This window comes from Rhinichthys klamathensis, unplaced genomic scaffold, assembly GCF_029890125.1.
Source record: "Rhinichthys klamathensis goyatoka isolate OS25496 unplaced genomic scaffold, OSU_Roscu_1.1 h1tg000471l_1, whole genome shotgun sequence".
NCBI classification, from domain to species: Eukaryota; Metazoa; Chordata; class Actinopteri; order Cypriniformes; family Leuciscidae; genus Rhinichthys; species Rhinichthys klamathensis.
In genome coordinates this window covers 109,044-115,997 of record NW_026606960.1, presented here as the reverse complement: position 1 = coordinate 115,997, position 6,954 = coordinate 109,044, and the positions used below count along the sequence as shown (strand labels likewise).

General features: G+C 43.5%; 1 pseudogene; it reads left to right on the top strand.

The window, feature by feature from the left end:
• The first annotated feature begins 689 nt into the window (after nt 1-689).
• Nucleotides 690-806, top strand: LOC130072029 (5S ribosomal RNA; annotated as a pseudogene).
• Nucleotides 807-6,954: the final 6,148 nt, after the last annotated feature.

The window sequence follows — 6,954 nt, the reverse complement described above, 5'->3', positions numbered from 1 at the left end:
GAAACATGTTTGCGTTATTTTGTCACTTATTTGGATTAGTATGCTAGCTGCAACCATTTACATCCAGTCTTTGTGCTAAGCTAGGCTAGCGGTGGGTGCGTCAAACAGACTTATAGCACGCACGGAGATGAAAAAGGTATGTATGGACTTTTCTAACTCTGGGGGATAAGGTGAATAGGCTAAAGTCCCAAAAAGTCGGAGTGTTCCTTTAAGCACTCCAAGAATGACTCTCAAGAATCTGGTGTCACACTAACACTTTCAAAAATCCATAATAATTTCTGTCCCTTCACATCTATGATTAAATTCCTTAAATTCCCCCCTAGAACTTCAAACCACGCCCCTCTATTTATCTTAACTAATGGAGCACCTCTCTCTAAGGCCTGGTTCAGGACTCATTTAGCTACTGTCCTCAAAAGCTGCAGTCTACCCCCCTCTCTTTATACCTTTTCATTCCTTCAGAATCGGGGCATCTACCACAGCAGCTGAACGAGGAGTTTCCACGATAAATCCTATACAGTATAAGATCGATTCTAAAATCATCCTTGAAGCTCAGCAAGCTCTCCAGTAACGATTCAGGTAAATCCTCATGCAAATACTGGTGGTGGTGCCATGCTTTTACATATCCCTCATCTATCTGCATGGTAGCTCTAGCTTGCATCACCTGATAAGCGGATAATGTGGCCTTTCTAGCCAGCAGCCATATCACCCTGTAGCCCAAGACTGGTTGCCCACTGAAGCTAAGCAGGGCTGAGCCTGGTTAGTACCTGGATGGGAGACCTCCTGAGAAAACCAGGTTGCTGCTGGAAGAGGTGTTAGTGAGGCCAACAGGGGGGGCTCACCCTGTGGTCTGTGTGGGTCCTAACGCCCCAGTATAGTGACGGGGACACTATACTGTCAAAGAGCACCGTTCTTCGGATGAGACGTTAAACCGAGGCCCTGACTCTCTGTGGTCATTAAAAATCCCATGGCACTTCTCGTAAAGAGTAGGGGTGTAACCCCGGTGTCCTGGCCACATTCCACCCATTGGCCCCTGCCAATCATGGCCTCCTAATAATCCCCATCCACTGAATTGGCTCTATCACTCTCTCTCCTCTCCAACTATAGCTGGTGTGTGGTGAGCGCACTGGCACCGTTGTACTGTGGCTGCCGTCGCATCATCCAAGTGGATGCTGCACACTGGTGCTGGTTGAGAAAAGACCCCCTGACATGATTGTAAAGCGCTTTTCATTCATTCATTCTTTCTCTATGTGGCTATCGCAGCCTAGTACTGTGTGGCCTGTCTTGGCCTTGTCTCTCGTCTCTGTGTGGTCCATCACGGCCTTGTGGCTTATTGTGGACTTGTCCTGAATGGCCTATCATGGCCATGGTTCTGTTTAGTTGATTATGGCCATGTAGCCTATTGTGGCCTTGTCCTTATGGCCCATCGTCTTGTGGTCCATCATAGCCTTGGTTTTGTGTGGCCTAGTGGCCTTGTCTAGTGTGACCTCATCTTTAGTGTGGCATTAGCGGCCGTTTTGGCTCATCGCGGCCTCGTCTCTGTGGTCTATCATGGCCGTGTGGCCTATTGTGGCCTTGGTCTGCAAGGCCCATTGTGGTCTAGTGGCCCCTAAAAGCCTTGGTTCTATGTGGCCTAGTGGCCTTGTCTCTGTGTGGCCTAGTCTATGTGGCTCATCGTGGCCTCGTCTCTGTGGTCTATCGTGGCCTCGTCTCTGTGGTCTATCATGGCCGTGTGGCCTATTGTGGCCTTGTCCTATGTGTGGCCATCGTGGTCTTGTGGTCCATCGTGGTCTTGGTTCTATGTGGTCTATCATGGCTGTGTGGCCTATTATGGCCTTGTCCTGTGTGTGACCCATCGTGGCCTTGGTTCTATGTGGTCTTTTATGGCCGTGTGGCCTTGTCCTGTGTGTGGCCCATCATGGCCTTGTAGTCCATCGTGGCCTCGTCTCTATGTGGTCTATCACGACCTTGTGCCTATAATGGCTTTTATGTGTGGCCCATCGTGGTCTTGTGGTCCATCGTGGCCTTGTCTCTATGTGGTCTATCACGACATTGCGCTATAATGGCTTCTATGTGTGACCCATCGTGGCCTTGTCTATGTGCGGCCCATCGTGGTTTTGTGGTCCATCGTGGCCTTGTCTCTATGTGGTCTATCACGACATTGCGCTATAATGGCTTCTATGTGTGACCCATCGTGGCCTTGTCTATGTGCGGCCCATCGTGGTTTTGTGGTCCATTGTGGCCTTGTCTCTATGTGGTCTATCACGACATTGCGCTATAATGGCTTGTATGTGTGACCCATCGTGGCCTTGTCTATGTGCGGCCCATCGTGGTTTTGTGGTCCATCGTGGCCTTGTCTCTATGTGGTCTATCACGACATTGCGCTATAATGGCTTCTATGTGGTCTATCATCGTGGCCTTGTCTATGTGCGGCCCATCGTGGTTTTGTGGTCCATCGTGGCCTTGTCTCTATGTGGTCTATCACGACATTGCGCTATAATGGCTTCTATGTGTGACCCATCGTGGCCTTGTCTATGTGCGGCCCATCGTGGTTTTGTGGTCCATCGTGGCCTTGTCTCTATGTGGTCTATCACGACATTGCGCTATAATGGCTTCTATGTGTGACCCATCGTGGCCTTGTCTATGTGCGGCCCATCGTGGTCTTGTGGTCCATCGTGGCCTTGTCTCTATGTGGTCTATCACGACATTGCGCTATAATGGCTTCTATGTGTGACCCATCGTGGCCTTGTCTATGTGCGGCCCATCGTGGTTTTGTGGTCCATCGTGGCCTTGTCTCTATGTGGTCTATCACGACATTGCGCTATAATGGCTTGTATGTGTGGCCGAACGCGGCCTTGTCTATGTGCGCCCCATCGTGGTTTTGTGGTCCATCGTGGCCTTGTCTCTATGTGGTCTATCACGACCTTGCGCTATTATGGGTTCTATGTGTGGTCCATCGTCTCTATGTGGCCTGATAAGCAATTCAGCATCTCGGCATTTAAAAAAATAAAAAAAAAAACTGATTAAAGCTCTCGGTCTATAAGGCCATCCACGAATTCATGTTCATCATACTTATTTTATGTTTAACTAACTTTTCTTTCTATGTTTTAGGAACCGCAGGATACACGACTGGTGGGTATACTTTTTCTTTACAGTTCTTTGGAGGTGGGCTCCGTCCCAGTGGAATTATTCCTCCACCCATTTTTGGGGGTAGGCTACGGCCCTGCCTTCGTCTTCAGGCAGGAAATGCAGATTCCGCTACCCTCTGATTGCGCGCTACGGATGGGGCCTACGCCAAAGAACTTTATAAATATTTGCTTGCTGAGCTGTTAATAAATATATGCTTTTGTTACATTTTATCTCCCGAGTCTTTCTGGTAGAACTACAATAAGCATCACACATAAGCATTACACAGCGCACACAATGCCTCTTCACCTTACTCTTGATTTCTCTTAACATACAGACACGAGAGCTGTCAGTCAGTAAATGGGAAAACAAAGTAACTTGTGTTACTTATTTGAAAAATGTTGTTGTAAATTTAAAAATAATGCATTACTTTAGATACTTAATCTTTAGATGCTTAATTTAGAAAAAGTAATCTGATTACGTAACTTGTTACTTGTAATGCGTTACCCCAACACTGGTTATCATTATTTTATGCTAACTAATGTAGTTAAATTAAACTTTATTGTAAAGTATTACCCACCTCTCTCTCTTTTTCTTCTCTATTTCTCACTCTTAAACCTATTAATCGCTCTCTCTTTATTTTCAATGTGTTGTTAAAGGGACACTATGCAGCTTTTTTAGCTTAACTGAACAGCTTCAGAGTTATTAAAATGGTTATATAACTTCTTTCGGGTTGAATGGTGGGCGTCTCGACCCCCCCTGGTGCCTGTGAGCGAAAAAATCTCACTTGCAACTTCGGTGCGGCGGGCCGCGTCAGGAAGTATCGCGTGATATCAGCTCTCGCGATGTAACATATTCCTTTACGGCAACTGCACACATACACACAGGAACAAGGTAGATGGATGGAGTTTGTCTATCGTCATGGCTGAGCCGGCATATAAGATGCAGAAAGCTAGGAAAGCATTGTCGGAGGAACAGAGAAAGAGGAAACGGCAGACTGACTGAGCGAGGAGTCGGACACGAGCATAGGCATATTTTGCGGGTGTGTTATGTCCCCATTGAAACTTCTCGCGGCACGGATGTAACGTTACCATTACAAACAAATAAAACATCTCCAGGTAACTCTAGTAGAGCATTCATTTCGTTCGTTTGTTAAATAAGAGGCGATCTGAAATGTGTTATTTTTGAAATCAAGTGACCAAAGTGCTCGTTGCCTCTGCGATCAGTGGTGCAGATAAGTTACAGTGTTCTGTTGTGACGCGCGCCTGAATCCGTTGCGGGGACTGAGAGACTCTCTATATTTTGTTATGGTGAAATCACAAAAAACATGTCCCTGCTTGAAATACAACCACTAATAAACAATCAGTTTTGATGAGGAAAATAAACTATACTACTAGTACCGATTAGAACCCAGAACCTCTGACACACTTGGCAAAAGTTCTGCCTCTGGACCATTAAAATTGTCGGATCTATGTATTTAATCACGTGAAAATTCTCACCACTAACAACATATATTATATCTCATTAAACGACAAATTAAACACAATGTACTATTGTATACTATGTAACAGGCCATGTCACGCTCTGAGTGAGTGGTATTTACGACAGTAACGTTAAATTCAAGTTCTCCACAGTAACTCTAGGGGTCGCTGTTTGACAAAAACTGGATTTCTGCATAATGCCCCTTTAAAACAGGCCCACAGAACAAGCTATTGATTGAAATGACCTCTGAGCATAATGAGAGCTCATATGCTAATGGTGCTTATCATTTCTGTCAGTACCCTGCAGACAGTTACAATTAAGTGCAGAGTCAATGCTTTCCATTACAGAGAATGTTACTGTTCCTCATAGCTATTTAAACATTATGTAAATCCACATATTGTCATTCAGTTTGTCTCCCTTGCACGAATTTCAGTCTGGGCTGCCATAATTACTGTTTAATTTGGAGAGTATACAACTGATGTTGTGTTTATTTTACAAAATGAAATGAATTTCTGGATGGATTTTAAACTTAAAGCTACTTTAGGAATCGTTGATTCCAAACCTGTTATTTTTCCTGTGGAATTCAAAAGGAGAAATATGAGTGCTCAAACAGAAGGCTGTATCCGAGGCTGTGTCCTTCCTAGTCCAGTCCTTCAGAGGCCTGTAGGCAACAATCCCCTCAGCCAAAAAGTCTTTCTATTAATGCCGTACAAGTAATGACAACTGTATATGTTCTCCCAGTATTTTACATTGTGCACAGTTTATGCCTTTATCTCCAAAAACACTTCGTCTTGCATTACGTATTGAAATTGGACAAGCTCAGTGGCGAAGCTCATTTTCTGCCAATTCTTTTTTTGAGAATTTTAAAGTGTGCAAAGGATTGTGGGTGATCGGAGGACGCAAATGATACACTTAATGCATTCTTTAAAACAGGCCGAATGAAGGACATTAAAGGGATAGTTCACCCCAAAATGAAAACAACCCCGTAAGACTTTCGTTCATCTTCGGAACACAAATTAAGATATTTTTGATTAAATCTGAGAGCTGGATCACTCCTCCATAGGCTTCTAAGGGATTGAAACTTGCCGGCCCAGAAAAGTTATTAAAGACACCGTTAAAATAGTCCAAGTGACTACAGTGGCTCAATCTTAAAGGAGAACTCCGGCGCAAAATGAACCTTTGGTCTAATTACACATTGTTACCTAGTCAACCGTTATCTGAGATTTGTTTTCATGATTATCGAATGTAAATAGTTTTATCTCTAAAAACAGTTTAGCCTATAAAGCTAGTATAACGCTAGTATATTGGGCATAGTGTAATGACAAATAAAAATCGCTTGTTAATACCACTAACAAGGCTGAAAATAGACCCACACTAACACGGTAGCATAATGAGGGTCCCTACCTTCAAACCGAAGCATTGAGAACTTTGTCAGTGTCCAGACAGTTTAATAAGAAGATATTTTAAACATACAGTCAACTTCGCGTATACAGGCAGAAGCCATATTTGAAATACAGTCTTTACCAGTCGATCTACGAACGCCGATCCAAGTGCGCTGGTGAGATGTGAACGAGCTATAAGTTGTGATAAGGTGAGCGCGAACAGCAGGCTTGGATCGGCGTTCGTAGATCGACTGGTAAAGACTGTATTTCAAATATGGCTTCTGCCTGTATACGCGAAGTTGACTGTATGTTTAAAATATCTTCTTATTAAACTGTCTGGACACTGACAAAGTTCTCAATGCTTCGGTTTGAAGGTAGGGACCCTCATTATGCTACCGTGTTAGTGTGGGGCTATTTTGAGCCTAGTTAGTGGTATTAACAAGCGATTTTTATTTGTCATTACACTATGCCCAATATACTAGCGTTATACTAGCTTTATAGGCGAAACTGTTTTTAGAGATAAAACTATTTACATTCGATAATCATGAAAACAAATCTCAGATAACGGTTGACTAGGTAACAATGTGTAATTAGACCAAAGGTTCATTTTGCGCCGGAGTTCTCCTTTAAGTTTATCAAGCGACGAGAATACTTTTTGTGCGCAAAAAAACAAACAAAAATAACAACTTTATTCAATTATTAATTTCCTTCTCTGTGGACCTCGGGTTAGTTCGTACAACCAGTCTTACCGACCCAAAACTTCTAATAAGTCTATATTCAATTTCACTGTATATGCATAAATGGCTTTAAACCATTTTCCTTTTACCAGTTTTTCACTGCCTTTCTGATTTAATACCATTTTACAATCAGGAATAATCAACGCATTCTCATCCTTTGGCGTCATATAGGTGACGCCATATGACATTTCGTCGAAATCTTACGCACATGGCATCCTTTAGCGTCAATA